General features: G+C 40.2%; 1 protein-coding gene across 2 annotated transcripts in view; it reads left to right on the forward strand.

Annotated features, from left to right (window-relative positions):
- Positions 1 to 18,163, forward strand: part of LOC124143272 (guanylate cyclase D-like) — a 62,430-nt gene that overhangs the window by 6,331 nt on the left and 37,936 nt on the right. The window contains exon 1 of one of the 2 annotated variants that reach the window (XM_046512184.2): positions 5,465 to 5,730. The exons of the other annotated variant lie outside the window; for it this stretch is intronic. The gene's annotated coding sequence lies outside the window, so the exon portion shown is untranslated. Of the gene's footprint in view, positions 1 to 5,464; positions 5,731 to 18,163 lie in introns of those variants that run through there. 2 annotated transcript variants of the gene reach the window in all.

Raw genomic sequence — 18,163 nt, forward strand, 5'->3', positions numbered from 1 at the left:
TACATGCATTGATTCAACCAAGTCAGCGAGCCTGACCACCCGAACCCGTTAGTTGCCTCTTACGACAAGCATAGTCGCTTTTTATGGCAAGCATGGTTTGCTGAAGACCTTTTCAAAGATGAATGCCTTGGCATGATGTGAAGTTGATGTCGGCTTATAAAAGATTTGCAGAAGATAATGTTGTTAGACAGAATGTCACTGACATAATTCAGATTGTACGTAAATATATCAATATAGTTTTGATAACTCTCTACAAATAGAAGCGAATAATGTGTGATCATTGTCATGAGCACCAGTCAAGCCCGAAATGATAATGTCTTGATGGATGGTGTTACGAACAACCTGTTAGTGTTACATGATAAGAATTAGTGTTTGGAATCCTATATTTGCCAACAGCATGGACTGTTCTTTAAAAATAATGTGATTTATTGGACGGGGAGGTTTCTTGGCAAGATAAAGGCAACAGATATCGGTATCCGTTGGGGTCAATTACGGATAAATATGCAAATGTATAAGGTCAGGTAGGTAGGTCTTTACAAACTTGGCATCCCACTTTTCTATCGGCTATAGCATGTATAGTGTCGGTGTTGACCATCGGGAATCTAGACAAGTTAGTGAGATCATTGTTGTCATTATCATAATAATAGTCGGGATATCAAACATCAATGGTGCATAGCTGAGAACTTGTACAAGTGTAGGCAAGCGGTAAAGATGTAAAGCATCAATGTAGCGTTTGTTTGTTTGTTTGTTTGTCTGTTTGTTTGTTTGTTTGTTTGTTGTTTAACGCTGCACTCAGCAATGTTCCAGCTACATGATGGCAGTCTATAAATAATCGAGTTAGGACCAGACAATCCAGATTGGCATCATTAGCATTGATCCACACAATTGGGATCGATGGCATGCATGAACCAAGTCAGCGAGCCTGACCACCCGATCCCGTTAGTTGCCTCTTACGACAAGCATAGTCGCCTTTTACTGCAAGCATGGGTTGCTGAAGACTTATTTGTGTTCTTTGATAAATTACCTTTGAAAACTATAAACTTTGCCCGTTTGTCTTTTAAACCTGTCTAAAAACAAGTATTACCTGTTGTCACTGTCCGACAGACTAATCATTCAAGGAAATGTTTAGATACCGGATTGTTAGAGATTTGTTTTGACTAAAGACTTTATTAGTGACATCATATGACAAAGACATTAGTGTGTGTGTGTGTGTGTGTGTGTGTGTGTGTGTGTGTGTGTGTGTGTGTGTGTTTTGGACTGCTAAATATCCTGCTTTAAGAATAAACACTATGAACTTAGCTTGCCTAGCCTGCTAAACACAGTGCATATTCTGAATACAGGATATTAACCATCCAAAAGTCTGACAATCTTTGTTTATTATTTATACGAGAAAGCTGTAGTCTGGCTGATCACGAGACATTCCCAGACAGCATTGTTCTGGCTCAAGCTCCATGGTGTACCTATTGCCAAAATATTCCGGACAGAGACTAAAAACAACAAATTAAAAACCCCCAAAACTTGTGATACAATAGCTTGTTATCTTCTAGATACATACAATTTTATACAAACACATGCCAGCTTTTCATTCAGCTGTTGCCTTATTTTTGCCCATGAGTATATTTTTAAAAACCCAGACCAGCGGGATGAAGGGATTCATTCATTGATGCACAGGGTAACAATGGTGTAAGGGAAGGGTTTCTTCGCAGTATGCATCAGTCTACGACACCTCTTTAGCAGCCTGTTTCAGTTGTCGGAGATTGTGTGACCGAAATTCTTCTAAATTAGCATTTTCTGATGAAGGGAGTTATTGTCTGGGGAAATTCTATCCTAAAGGGCAAGTTTTCGTCTGAATGGTTTTCTATCCTGACAGCCACCCTGATGAGCCACAATCCTGGCTGAGTTACACTCCAAGCCTGCCACCCATGGCCAAGCCTTTCATTAGCTGCACAATACCAAAATAGAATGTTAACATGTTAAGTTAGACAGTATTGAGTGGCAGGCTTTGGTGTGTGGTTTCATTGTGTTTGTACAAAATCGGAGACTATTAGCTGTATAAGACTGTTACAGTATAATGGACCCGATCGGCGAGACCTGTGTGTGTGATGTTGATGTTTTAAGACATGATGTTGTTGTAGGCTAGTCATTTTGTGCTTGTTTGAGTAATCATGTGTCTGGAATAATATTTAATTTTGTACCTGGTTGATTTATGAACGTAATCATACGAAGGTGACGGAGACTGTTGCCTCGCACTATCGACTGCATGTTTTGTCTTGCTCTGACTGAATATCTTGGTCCAATGTGTTACAATGGCCGTGACCCGTGAAGATCCGGGGTAGAATTGGTCTTCAGCCCTTGTTTGCCGTAAAAGGCAACTATGCTTGTCGTAAGAGGCAACTAACGGGATCGGGTGGTCAGGCTCGCTGACTTAGTTGATGTATGTCACTGTATCCCAATTGAGTTGATCGATGCTCATGATGTCAATCACCGGATGGTCTGGTCCAGACTCGATTATTTACAGACCGCAATCATATAGCTGGAGTGAGTGAGTGAGTATGGTTTTACGCCGCTTTTAGCAATATTCCAGCAATATCACGGTGGGGGACACCAGAAATGGGCTTCACACATTGTACCCATGTCAGGAATCGAACCCGGGTCTTTGGCGTGATGAGCGAACGCTTTCACCACTAGGCTACCCGACCGCCCCATATAGCTGGAAAATTGCTGAGGGTGGTGTTAAACAACAAACAAACAAACAAGGAAGTATGTAACAGGACCTCCTCATAGGTTGATAATCGGCCCTAAGTCGGCACAATTTTCAGTAATAAAAGAATTAAAAATGTACTATTTCATGTAAATATGGTTATCACAAATCTGATGACTTGGTCGAGGTGTCTTGCATTCCACTGATAACTGAACCCACCTATAAAGGGGTTAATTTTACATCATTGTATGGAATGAACAAGGATCAAGTGATCCATGCTCATGAAGTCAATCACTGGACTGTCTGGTCCAGACTTGAGTATTTACAGACCACCACCATATAGCTGGAATATTGCTGAGGGTGGCGTTAAACAACCAAACAAGCAATGCAGAATGTGATCCATGTGCTTCACTGTCAGTAGGGATATAGCATGTCAGTCTGTGGAGCAGGGGGAGGGGTAGCAAATATGTGACAATCACTGGTGCACGTCAGTGAAAGAGGAGGGGTGTGTTCAGCATTGTACATGTTGTAGTTGAACCTACTTCATGGTCGTAAAATATCTCTTGCAAATTTAATGTGATTTACATTTTTTTATCAGAATCTTTTAGTAGTCCATGAAAGAAAGGCCCCTTCCCTGGCAACCATGTTCCATTAAGGGAAGAGATTATCATTATTTTTTTTCAAAAGAAGGCATTCTTTTGTAGTCGTTCTTGTCTAAGCCTCGATAAATACATCAATCTGGCATTAACTTAAGAGCGCTTTCAGCATGTTTAATATTTTTTCTGCTCCTATTACCGTGAAAACAATAGGGTGACAGGCCAGTAAGAGTTTATACTTCATGTTATTTTTAACATGCTTATTGGCTGCCTGGCCCAGGGGTCTGACGCAATGCAGTTGGCTGCAGGTTCAAAGCCAAGATTCACTGCAATTACCATCCTTAGTGTGTCACTGTCATACCTGTGCTTGAGTGCTTCACCAAAGTAGTATGGAGGTCAGGCTAATTTTTACATACATTATTCTATTGAGGTTTATACATCTTTTAGTTCATGTAAAAATGTTGGAGATATGGCTGTTTAAAAGAGTGTAAAAAGCGGCCATTTTGTTTTCCAAGATGCTCGCCATTAAGTTTACAATTATTTCAGGAATTAAAAGCCCCGGGAATGAAGATTTGATGGTATTTTGGCAAATAGGTGCCATACCCTAGTTTTCTAAAGGAGCTGCATACCTGGCTCTTGAATAATAATTCTATTCATGGTAAAATAGCAAAGAGAACAAAACAAGAATCGACATAATGTTTTATTAAGACATTCTTCATAAGCATGTATCCTCTTGTTATTTCTACCATACCTGCCTCCCTAAAAGTGGTATCTGATAACTGTTTTTTGCTTGAGGTGGCGCAAGTTGCACGATCATGTATGATGCTGCAAGTCGCTGTGCACAGTTGCATCCCTTTGGCGTGCAGAAACCCAGTGTGAGGGTTGAAATCTTGTTTGCCTGATTGTTTCTAGGTTTGTCAGCACCATACCATGCCATACAAAGTGGTAAACTTCTATGACCTCTTTCACTTCAGGCCTTCGTCTGATATCACATTGACACTGAAAAAACTGAATACTGTTCAAAGCAGCGTTGAATTAAACTCACTCACTCACTTTTGCTCTCCTTCAACGAAAGCTGACACCCCGTGATGTAACCCATATATATTGAATACTGATAAAAGCTACTTTAAGCTCCACGCATTCAGTGAGTTGATTCCATGTTAGAAGTGCTCCCCAGCAAATTTTCCCCTGGTCATTAGGGGGACCAAATGGATCAGGTGATGAGGTTCGCTGACTAGGTTTAATGTGTGTCATCTTGTCTTGGGCCATTGTTCACAATATTAATCACAGGATTGTCTGGTCCAGATTAAATCATTTACAGGCCGCAATCATATAGATGCAATATCGTGGAATGCGGGGTTTAACAACAAGCAATCACTAGTTTTTGGTGAGGCAAGCACAGTGGTGCAGATAATTTTTTGAGCAATTGAGTTTTTACTCTAGGGTTTCTATTTTAATTGGGTTATTACATTTTTCATTGGGTAACCAATATTTTCACTCATCTTTTCATCACTCTATTGGCTTTTCCCCAAATTAGTGAACATTTTAAGATTTAACAAAGATGAAATAATATTTTAGATGTATATAACTGTTCTAAATATATAGGCTTGACTCGAAAGTAAATTAACTCTGTTTCGGAAATTAGCTCCTTTGTACGCATGCTGAAAAAGCTTCATTGGGTATTTAAGCGAGCTGGGTTTTTTACATTTGAGTTTTTCATTTAATGCATGCATTTCTGTATGCAAGTTAATTGAAAGTAATTGGGTTTTGAATATTTGGGGGGGGGTATTTTACATTGCTTATCTGTAGCTCTGCAAGCAGTAGCAATTGTGAATGCGGTATGCATACAAGTATCCGTTTGATGGAAGCATAATTGAATATCCCTACATACCTACATACACCGCCTCTACCTATGCAGACAGGTAAGGCAGATGTTGTGTACCTGAAAACCACCTGTATTGACTCTACAGTCAACGTGACAGAACTTGTCGCTGTGTACATTTTCTGTTTATACTTTACGAGAATTGTTAGGATGTTAAAGCATTAAAGTGTAAATGGGGTTAGCTATCAGTGACTGCTTTAGGATAGACAGCCACTGTCTTTGTGAGGATGTGTTTTGTGAGTATTTTATGTAGGTAGGCTAGTGATCATTGAGCCGTGATCTGCCGAGCTGACTGACAGGTAGCTAAAGACGACAGATAGCTGGTGAGTGAATCACACGGGTATACGCTCACAACAGCAATTGTGTGTTTGGAATGTACTGCTACCTTTTGTGGAGGGCTCCTTCCGCCACTGCCCAATCTGTTTGTGTACGAGGGGCTGTTTGACGCGTGAGAGTGCCACCAGAGTGGCAGCCTGGAGTGCTGTGTCCGGCTGCAGTTGTCCAAGGAGTGCATCAGGGCATGTCAAGTGTTGTGCACAAGTCGTCCAAAAGTGAGTCATGCTGTTGTTGTTTTTCATAGCAGTTTTATACAAACCAGGATTGAAGTTCAGTGCTGATGCTCGGGTGTATGTATTGTACGCAGGGAGTTCTTACAAATTCATTGACATTGTTTTGTAGTCATGAGTAGGTGGCAGAGTTTCTGCAACATTTGCCGTTGTTGTGTGCCGGCAGTGGTGAGTGTATTACACAGTGAAAGCCACAGTAGCAAGACACTTGACTTGCTTCACACTACAGTAATGCACGTTTTTATGCAGCATCAGGCTAGAGATCGGCTTTAAACTCTGTTAAACTGCAATAAAGAGTGTTGATTCGTGTTTATCTTTATTAATATTATTCAATCAGAGTACATTTATCTAGAAGCAGATATTCGGCTCCAAATCAACAGCAAATGGCAGTAAAAATTCCCAAATTGGAATTAAAAACCTTCCCAATTCATTTTGATGTAATTATTAATACAGTTACGACCTTATACAGATTTGCGCTACACTTACGTTGCCAGTGAACACGATAAAGAGGAAGGAGGGTTACTGCTAAGTTTTATACAGCTGCATTGAATCAGAGCTGGGAATACATCATTAAAATACCTTTGAATTTAAGGAAATAACTTTAAAAAATCCCAGTATTGGGCATAGTAATTTTTTCCCAATTTGCCTAGGCTACCAAGGGCACTTTGTTTGAAATCCAAAGCCCTTGGAATGGTAGCAATAAGATGGTAAGTTATGGCTTATTGTGTCCATGTATATTCTGTGAGAGACTGGGAGTGTTTGGGTAGGTACATATTTGTCTGGCTTATAGATTCCACGAGTCCATTAATCAGGAGTTGCCTGAGGCACTAGCTCCTCGCTTTGTACTTAATCCACCAATCTATATATACATGGAACACATCACACGACACCCTTCATGTTAAAACACATTGACAACTTGGGCTCAGATAACACTGAGGTAGTCCTCGCCAGACATGCAAAGTCTCAACGTATTTCCTCTCAGACATGCTGAAGCTTAATGTATGAATATCCTTCCTATCAGACATCCTAAGTCTGAACTTATTTCATATCAGACACGCAGGGTGGTTGGGCAGCCTACTGGTTAAAGTGTTCGCAATGTGTGAAGCTCATTTCTAGTGTCACCCGCCGTGATATTGCTAAAATCAAACTCACTCACTCACTATCAGACATGCAAAGTCTGGACTTATGTCCTCTCAGACATGCTCAAGCAAAATAATTGATATCCTGTCAGACATGCTAAAGCAAAATTAATTTCCTATCAGACATGCAAAATCTGAATTTATTTCCAGTTAGACATGTTAAATCTGAATATGTTTCCTAATTGACATGCTAAGTCTGAATTTTTTTTCCATCAGACATGCTGAAGCAAAATTGATATCGTATCAGATGTGCTTATGCTGAATGTATTCCCTATCAAACATGCTTTATCAGAACTTATTTCCGATCAGACATGCTAAGTTTGAACTTATTTCCGATCAGACATTCTAAGTTTGAACTGATTTCCCATCAGACATGCTTATGCTGAATGTATTCCCTGTCAGACATGCTTATGCTGAATGTATTCCCTGTCAGACATGCTTATGCTGAATGTATTCCCTGTCAGACATGCTTATGCTGAATGTAGTCCCTGTCAGACATGCTTATGCTGAATGTAGTCCCTGTCAGACATGCTTATGCTGAATGTAGTCCCTGTCAGACATGCTTATGCTTAATGTAGTCCCTGTCAGACATGCTTATGCTGAATGTATTCCCTGTCAGACATGCTTATGCTGAATGTAGTCCCTGTCAGACATGCTTATGCTGAATGTAGTCCCTGTCAGACATGCTTATGCTGAATGTATTCCCTGTCAGACATGCTTATGCTGAATGTAGTCCCTGTCAGACATGCTTATGCTGAATGTAGTCCCTGTCAGACATGCTTATGCTGAATGTAGTCCCTGTCAGACATGCTTATGCTGAATGTATTCCCTGTCAGACATGCTTATGCTGAATGTAGTCCCTGTCAGACATGCTTATGCTTAATGTAGTCCCTGTCAGACATGCTTATGCTGAATGTATTCCCTGTCAGACATGCTTATGCTGAATGTATTCCCTGTCAGACATGCTTATGCTGAATGTAGTCCCTGTCAGACATGCTAAAGTGAAATGTAGTCCCAGTCTGACATACTAAAGCTGAACATATCACCCTGTCAGGCAGTTTCAATCGAAACATGTTTGCAGCTCTGTTCTTATAAGGCGACTCAACCAGTTCAGGGACAGAGGGCGTCTGAGTGCATGTGATGGTCGTCTCCTCATCAAGAAGGCCTATGCAGTTATTGCAGTGTTCGAAACTAAGCATGATAGTCATCGCTTATGTGCCTTATTTCAAGTTTCATCATAATTTGGGTTTTCCTAGATTCAAATACCTGAAAGACAACAGGACCCCCCCCCCCCCCCCCCCCCCCCCCCCCTTAATTTTGAACACTGCATTGTATCATATTCGTTAACTCATAAATTGGAGTGTGTGTGTGTGTCTCTCTCTCTCTCTCTCTCCCTCCCTCCCTCCCTCTCTCTCTCTCTCTCTCTCTCTCTCTCTCTCCGCTGTGTGCCTGTGTAGAGTGCTGCAGTGGTTATGGTAGTTGTCATTAACGTATGAGCGTAAATATGACAACACATCTGTCTGTGGACTACGAGGACTGTGTGACATGTCAAGGCTGACTGGTGGGAACTCGACCCTGATGATAATACAATGTAAACTATGGCACACTGAACAAATAGCTACATCACATCATAGCTCACCCTGTAATGAAGAGGTCATCTACCCAGCCGGCACCAGCCCACTGCAGAGGCCATGTTTGAGGAGCAGCAGACAGTTGCTCATTTGTACTGGCGATTTAACCCAGATTACAAAAGCATGTTTTGACTTGTTTTTTTTTATCTATCTAAGGCCAGACCAATTTTGTTTCATGTATTAGGGATTCTTTGAACCTAATTGGCTGGATGGAAGTGATTTTGTTTCTTTTTTTCCTGGGGCTGTCGGGTAGCCTAGTGGTTAAAGCGTTCGCTCGTCACGCCGAAGACCCGGGTTCGATTCCCGACATGGGTACAATGTGTGAAGCCCATTTCTGGTGTCCCCCGCCGTGATATTGCTGGAATATTGCTAAAAGCGGCGTAAAACCATACTCACTCACTCACTCTTTTTTTCCTTAAATTAAAAGTGAAATTTCAATGTTTGAAGCTGGAAAAAGACATTTTTTTGTTTCCCATGACAAGCACCTGTTATATGACCTCTACCACTGACTATTGTAACACTGACAAACTCCGGACTGGAAACTTTATTTACTTTTGACAGCAGTGCCATGTTAAAACAACCACCCATCACTGGCGTGATATGGGAAAGCGCTGACAAGTTGGTGGTGCGCCAATCAATATCAGTCTGTTCAATGTTTAGCAGAGTTAGAAATACCCTCCTGCCTAATCCTCCAAGATGGTCTGTTTTTGTCTCGGGCAGGTAACTTTACGAATATGCACGCCCAATGGTTGAGTTGATTTTTAAACTGAATATGTAAAATATTAAATATATAAATAAATGAAAAATTAAGATGCATATCAGAGATAGAAACTAACCTTTTTAGTCTACTAGTTCTTATAATGATACCATATATCAAAACCCTTAAAAAGGGCAAATTTCTACCAGTCCTCATGATACCTTAACTATTGGGCAGGTGGGCAAGGACTATAGGACTAGTGCCAATTTCTAAAGCTGCATGTTAGCTGACATGATTTACGAAAAAAGTGACTAATTTATGACTGCACGAAATCTTGCTGTAGCCATTGCTAATGTTGTGAAAAATGCATGAAGATTTGGCATGCACTCCCAACACAATGCATCAGTGTGTAGTACTCATGTGGCATAGCAAGGCGAGGCTGCTAAAAGGGTGTGTTAATATTAAACCATTTAACTGACTGTGTGTTTACTATCACTTGCAAAGAGTTGGTCTGTTTAATTTACGAAATCTGGACTGGCAACTTTCTAGCTGGAAAGGTAACTTTTGTGAGTTACCAGTCCGGCTGTCTGGCTAGATTTGTTTGGTGAATATTAAACACTGTATGTGTAGTCAGTAGATTGATAAAAGGATTATTAAGTGTTTGTTTAGATTGAAAAAAACAGTTTTAGTCCACCAGTCCTTATAATGATGACACAGCGAAACCCTTAAAAAGGGCAAATTTCAGCTAGTCCTTATGCTACCTAAACTATTGGGCAGTCGCTAGGACTACAGGAATAGTGTCAATTTCTAACTCTGTTATCTGTGAAATATAGTTTAACATGTTTTATTTGATCGAAAAAAATTATTTCCAAAGCTGGAGAAAACAGTGAAATGATTACCGGGTAATATTGGTAAAAAAACATGCATCCTCTTTTATGCTTTGATACACCAGGCCAGCATTCTTGAATGTACCAGATATGTTCAATCAATATACAACATTTTGATACTTTTGTAAAGATATTACAACAGTTAGTAAAATGTATAATTTGATTAGATATAATGGCAGTGAAAGATTCATATATCTGGTGTAGACAGTGTACCATTTACCAGTCTCTTCATAAGTTTACAAGCTAAATTATGGACAAAGGTTTTGTACTACTGGCTTCAGTTACAGAAGATTGGTGGGGTAGCCTTGTGTTAAAACCGTGGCTAGTCATGCCCAAGACTGGTTACCGTATTCGACGTAATAAGCGCCCATGACGATATTTGCTAATATACTGAACTGCAAAAGAAACGCGAGATTGTAAAATATAAATTTTATATGGTAAAATGGGGAAAAAATATGTCAAGACTGTAAGTGTGAATATTCCGTTACGTCCTGATGCCTTTGTGAGACAAACATTCCATCGAATGGTACAACGAGCCCTGAAATTAGTCGCCACAACGCAGCCTTGTCCAAGGCCGTGGGTGACAGTTACCATGCTTTGCCGTGGACACCAACATGCACGTGTAACTCATGGAGGCTCTGGGTATAAAAATCAACTTGAACTGCCTTTCTGGCACTCGTAATTTTGATGCGGCAGGTATGCCTTGATTATCCACACAACAGAGAGAACAAGCGATAGGTCGATTACAAGCTGGACAACGGACACTTTCAATGTTCACGTCAGCACCATCCACTGTCTGCAGCAGCGCTACAACATCACAAACAGTACTGCAGACCCTCCCTGACGAAGGGGGAGGGGAACTGGACTTTTGTAGTCAGTTAACTCCCTTTCTTCGGGAAAATGGGGTACAATGCTTGAAGCCCATTTCTGGTGTTCTCCAGCAACTAGATATGGCAGGAATATTGCCTCAAACAGAGTTGAACCCTGATCAGTTACATTAATGGTGACATTATGACTACATTGTTCTTTCTCTTGATGGGAATGTTGCTCTCCAGGGAGAGGACAATCTAGTTTGTGTTTAGTACTATTTTCACAGTACAATGACATTATCATACACAGAAACACTTTGACCTTGCACCTTCTAACCACATGTTTTGCCGTGAAGATCCGGGTTAGAATCAGTCTTCATCAACTCATACTTGTCATAGTCACTGACTCGCTGACTTGGTTTATGTATGTCATCATATCCCAAGTGCGTGGTCGATGCTCATGATGTCAGTAACTGGATTGTCTGGTTCAGACTGAATTCAGAGCTACAAATAAACAGCGTATTTTCGTAAAATAACACCCCAAATTATTCAAAACCCAATTACTATCAATAATACAGAAACGCATGCATTAAATGAGAAACTCAAATGTATAAAAACAGCACGCGTAAATACCCAATGAAGCTTTTTCAGCATGAGTACAAAGGAGCCAATTCCGGAAACACAATTACGAGCTAATTTACTTTCCGAAACAATCCTATATATTTAAAACCATTATATACATCTAAAAGATTATTTGATTTTTTGTAAATCTTAAAAAGTTCGCTCATTTTGGGAAAAAACAAAAAGAGTGATGAATAGATGAGTGAAAAAATATTGGTCACAAATGAAAAATGTAATATCCAATTAAAATAGAAACCTTCGAGTGAAAACTCAATTGCTCAAAAAGTTATCTGGAGCCCTGGAATAATTTATACAGCTGGAATGACTATGTGCATAAAAGAAAATAATAATTATTATGTCATTTATTACTAGTTTGTTCGAACAACAATGTGAATCAGCATGATCAGTACTGAATCTGACCAATCATGACGCAACAAAACAAACAGGAACTTGGACAACAAACACCTGGTATTAATTCCTGCCATGATAGAAAGTCTTAGTGTCACATTACGATAATCTAGATCAGAACAACAGGCATATCATATTCATGGTTTTTCTGTGCATGCTTACTTGATCTGCTGTAATAAAATGTTACAGTGAATGTTAGGCTAATAGATTATACTGGGACCCCGTGGTACCACGGCATTCATCGTATAGCGGCATTTGTGATTTCCGGTAGTTCACGCGGGACACGCCTCTTAGCGGCTGTCTATTAATGCAAATCAGTAACCAGGAAGTGCTCACTTCGTAAACAATTTCAATTTCCCTGGAATGTTCCGTCTGCTGTAAGTAAGGAGTTATTAATGCATTGATACATACTTCTGGCATCTTTTTTAATGTTGTCTTACCCCCATCTGTCAATGGCCAACCATATAACCCGCAGTTCCCCAAGTAAACTTTCTCTATCGACCTGAACTAACTCATCTGCATATTCATGGTGACGAATAAGGTAACGGAAGTTACGTAGTCCGCACATTTTTTCCCGCTCTGTGCCCAGAATCTATTGGGAGATCATAAGGGCCATGATGCCAAACTTAGAAATACGTTCTTCACTAGTAGCCAAACGATAAATACATACTTTGGGCATACTATGAGTGCTTTTTATATATTTATTGTTGACGTTTAACATTTTTCCATTTTGTGACAAATTATTATCATCCATTTTAAAAAAAAAACAATCTTAGAATATCATTTTTAAAATATTTTTCTCTTACTTTTAGGTAAATATGCATTGAATACCTATTACTGATAACACATTTAGAATTTTACTTGTGCTGTCTTTGTACTTGTCTGGACAAATCACTGATGTCTGGCATGATCATACCAAGTGGTTGGTAGAATTATGTCCTCTTTCTGTCCAATTCGGACCTCCAAAAACAACTTTTCTCTGTACCGCGATAAGATGGAGTTCTCTCCCTTGTCAAACTGAGCACGAGGCCCAGCTTTTACTCGGAGCTACTGATGTAAATAATGAACTTTTATCAGTAAAATATGCATTGTTAGATAAAATAAATGACATCTGATATAGAGAACACGAATAATTATAAAGGTTAGTGAGTGCATTTTGTTCTGTTTAGCGTACATGACAAGTACCGCGATACCCCAAGGTTGCAGGCTAATTGGATATAATTGATTTATATAAAAGTCCTCTGAGGTGCAGAAAATATATCCACAGAGTTGTTTCCCTTAGTCTTGACAGGATCAACAGATCGTAAGTTTGAATTCTAAATTTACACATATATACGCTTGCCGGAAGGTTTCATAAGGTGGATATTTCAATGACCTGCATCACTTTGTCATATCCGCCTTATTAACAGACACGTGACACATCTAGAATACTGGTCAAACTCTGTTCCGTACCTGTGATTTATTAATAGTTGATCCAGAACTTCGTTAATTAGATGATTTCACCAGGTAACTGGGAATGACACTGACAGGATTAACTGGATGGTTTTGTATATATGTACGATCAGTTGAAAGCATCACAAGGAAAGGAATGTTCCATTCTTGAGTTTGTTGGGTGGTTGGGTAGCCTGGTGGTTAAATTGTTTGCTCATCTTGTGGAAGGCCTGAGTTCGATTCCTCACATATGTACAATGTGTGAAGCCAATTTCGGGCTTCCCTGTGTGTGTTGAAATATTGCTAAAAGTGACATACTCACTCTCCCACTCTTGGGGTCTGGAACAGTCAGAACAGACAGATCCATGTCTTATTAGTCAGCCTTAGACAATGACTCTGGTCCTGTACTCATTGCCAAGGTTTCATCAGGACCAGTAGAAATTTGCCATTTTTAAGGGTTTTGCTATATGTTTTCATTATAAGGACGAGTGGACTAAAAATGTTAGTTTCTAACACTGTCAGTTTGCAAAACGTTTTGACAATATTGATCGTTTATTGTCATCAGGCCTATCTTTTGGCGTGAAATGAAGACAAACTAGCCTCATTGACATTCATATTGGGTGACAAATTTCGCTATGCGAAGTGGAAACGAAAAAGATAGATCACAAAGCCATTATATCCATACAATCAAAGCCATTTGTAATGGATATGCGTACAATCACTGGATTATCTGGTCCAGACTCGATTTTTTACAGACCTCCATCATATAGCTGTAATACTGCTGAGTGCGGCGTTAAACAACAGTAATTATATTTTCGTTGTGTTCATTGAAATTCCCTTCTGCTCATGTGTATCGTCATGCACAGGGCATTGAGTGAGACTTTTGTTACACGGATTCATACAGTTTGCACATTGTTTTTTTTATTCATACCTCAATAAACCGAAAAAAATACACAGTCAATCCTTAAAACAATCAAGCAAACAAAACATCTTCTGGAGGAAGCCAAAGTGAAAAAGCGCTTACAATGGTGAATTGGCACTACTTCTTGAAATTTGAATGTACAGTGTGTGAGAAAATGGCGGAAATGGGCGAAGGTGGAGAGCAGGTGAGATTTCTAATGGGCCGTAAATATAGAATAATAAGATCTACAAAATTTGGACTGTCAGTGATAGTTTTACATATTTGTCTTCACAGAAATGTTAACTTAATGAATATCATAAACGTTCATTGCTATATTCTTGTACGCGGTGTTGGTCTGGTGGCGATTGTGAGTCCTTTTAACTATGTTTAGTTCCTAATTTCCCCATTGGCCCAGCAGTATGTTTATTTTGAAGCAATTGCTTATTATAGAAGGACAGAAATGAAAACATTTTATTCAATGCTTTATAAACTAAATATTGTGGGTGGGAATTAGGTAACAGTTTGGGGAATCGCTTGGAGGCAAATTCCTTGCCAAACGACATTCACACTCTTGTCTTTACAGAAAACAGAAAACCTGACTGACCATTATGTTCAGATATTTAGACTCGCTTGTTATTAAATGAATCACTTTAATTTAAAATAACTAAAATGGACCAAGAACTTTGGAAAATAACAATTTAATGTGCACTGAAAATATGATAGTCCACCATTTTCTTCTCGTTCCAAAATGGTGTGTTTGCTAGGCTAAGACGGATAACGGATGTGAATGTGTTTTCAGTGCAATCATCTCACTAGTCGCAAGTGGTTGTGCATGTGTACCTCAGCGGATGTCTTTATATCCTTTAATATTTCTGTGTGTTTACATTTTTACGACTTTCTAATCAAATAATGAAGTCTTTTACAAATGTGTCAAATGGGTTGGTAATTAGTTGCGAAGGTCTCCGTTTCATTTCGATCGAAAGAAAGACCTTGGAAATAAAAAGCTAGATATAAATATATTAATATGCACTCGAGTGTAAGTAAAGTAGCCTACATTGTAGTGTTAACCGCATTATGAGTCAGACCCGAGTCTGACAAATAATGGGAGCCCGGGCTTGACAAACCAAGCTTAAAGTTGTCCCCTATTGTTGCTGTGGCTTGAGATGCCCCCTTGAGAGTTCTTACAGAGACTGCAAGCAACGTTGCTTTGTAGATTTTTCACACTGCTTTGTTTGTTAAAAAACCTTAGGTCCTGCAAGACGTACTGCAGAAAAGAATCACCACTCCTCATCCGCTTTAAGTGGCTATAATCTCCTGTTAGTGATGCTGTATGATTCGTGGGGATGTAGTATTGCTCCATACATTTGATAGAGGCTTTGTGGGATGACTGCAGCAAGCAGTAGGGTGCATGTTTATGTGTCTCATCTCCCACACAGCCGTGACCTCCGTCTTACTTTGGAGTGGGTTAAGGAAGATGAGGTTTCTTAAGATTGTTAACTTTGTTGTGTGACAGTGTAGCATGAAGCAGGTCATATACTCGGGTGGGGGTGGGGTGTAGCATGAAGCGACACCACAGTGCTTGTAGAGCATCTCAGACAGGTGGAGCAGGTCATATACTGGGGTGGGGGTGGGGTGTAGCATGAAGCAGCACCACAGTGCTTGTAGCACACCTCAGACAGGTGGAGCAGGTCATATACTGGGGTGGGGGTGGGGTGTAGCATGAAGCAGCACCACAGTGCTTGTAGCACACCTCAGACAGGTGGAGCAGGTCATATACTGGGGTGGGGGTGGGGTGTAGCATGAAGCAGCACCACAGTGCTTGTAGCACACCTCAGACAGGTGGAGCAGGTCATATACTGGGGTGGGGGTGGGGTGTAGCATGAAGCAGCACCACAGTGCTTGTAGCACACCTCAGACAGGTGGCGCAGGTCATATACTTGGGGTGGGGGTGGGGTGTAGCATGCAGTGGCACCACAGTGCTTGTAGCACACCTCAGACAGGTGGCGCAGGTCATATACTGGGGGTGGGGTTGGGGTTTAGCATGAAGTGACACCACAGTGCTTGTAGCACACCTCAGACAGGTGGAGCAGGTCATATACTGGGGTGGGGGTGGGGTGTAGCATGAAGCAGCACCACAGTGCTTGTAGCACACCTCAGACAGGTGGAGCAGGTCATATACTGGGCTGGGGGTTGGGTGTAGCATGAAGTGACAAAACAGTGCTTGTAGCACACCTCAGACAGGTGGCGCAGGTCATATACTGGTGGTGGGGGTTGGGGTGGGGTGTAGCATGAAGTGGTCGTAAGAGGTGACCAGATGGATCGGGTGGTCAAGCACAGTGACTTGGTTGTTTGGCATCATCATACCCCGATAAAGAGTGAATCGTTGCTCATAATATCGGTCACTGGTATACATTTGGGTACAGTCTGTAACTCTGTCCACTGGTCGGAATCCAGAATCAAGCAAAAATAATATTTGTCAAGTGAGCAGTCTGTTAATAGTCCATCAATTATGACTTAATAATAATATACTAAATATGATGGTGATTCCAGGTGAGAATATGAAACCTGTGCTCGTCGTTGAGAGGCAGGTGGATGGTCAGGTGATCAGACAGAGCTCGAGATAAGCTGCGTATTTGAGTAAAATACGCTTTAAATAAATAGAAATATGCAGACAAATCAAATCCTAGGATATCAAATGTGCAACAAAAACTATAAATACGCTTTTGAAATAAAATTAATGCATATATTACCACAATTGGATAAAATAATTGCGTATATTACAACTGTTGGATAAAATGATTGTGTATCAGCCGATCGCGAGATTCACAAACTGACAGTTACATTCGGAAAAGCTTGTGTGACAACCATACTGATAGATGCCAATTGAAAAGCACATCGTCTAGTAAATGTACATGTTGTATCTTAAACAGTCGCTGATTGGTGATTTAAGAAATAGCGCCTGTATTACAATGCTAGGTGTTGCAAACAAAAATGGCTTTCCGGAGAGGGAGCCGCAAGCAGAGGCAGACGGGTATACTACTAGTCACATAGTTTTATATGATTTACAGGATTTATTACGAAACAGGTTTTCAAGTTAAAATACCCAATTGTCAAGAAAGAGGTGGGTTGTAAGAATTTGAATTCCCTCTAAAAATTGTGGATACCCAATCAAAATCAAACTCATGGGTAAAATACCCAAATAACCAAAAGCTTATCTATAGCTCTGGTCCGACATTGTTGTTAGTGTGTTATTGTATGCTGACGGTGTGGAACATTGCTCATGCTATCGATCAGTGGTTATCCTAGTTGATACTTTATTAGCAATGGCCCCTGTTATATTGCTAGAATATTGCCGAGTCAGGAAATAACCAACAAACACAGAAAACAACTAATTCAGATATTTCTCAATTAATCTTAGTAATATGGAATTAGATATGATTGAATTTTCTGCTAAAGTTGATTATACACCTTATTTGTCAAATAACGTGACGTATTCATGTATATATTTTCTATGTAGAGTTAACCTACTAGTGTTGTGTGCTATCGGCTTACAGCTGAAGACTTGCAGTAAATGATACAAGTCACAGCATGAGATAAGTGGGTTCTCATTTGTTTTCAGGGCTGAAAATAGGTCACAATGATAATATCTTAAGTTAGTATGGATTCAATCTATTATTAATATTTTGTGGACAGTCCAGAGGCTTACCAGGTCAGTCGTGTTGTGTTCTGTTGTGAATGTGTTTGTGGGGCAAGTGTTTGTGTTGCTGATATGAAACTTATGCATGTTTAGCTGAAACTTACCCCTGTGAACACCCGGGCTAGAACTGGTCTACAGCAACCCGTGCTTGTTGTAACAGGCGACTATTGGGATCAGGGTGGTCTGAGGCTGAGGCT

Source organism: Haliotis rufescens, unplaced genomic scaffold (genome assembly GCF_023055435.1).
Source record: "Haliotis rufescens isolate VD_foot unplaced genomic scaffold, xgHalRufe1.0.p SCAF_19, whole genome shotgun sequence".
NCBI lineage: Eukaryota > Metazoa > Mollusca > Gastropoda > Lepetellida > Haliotidae > Haliotis > Haliotis rufescens.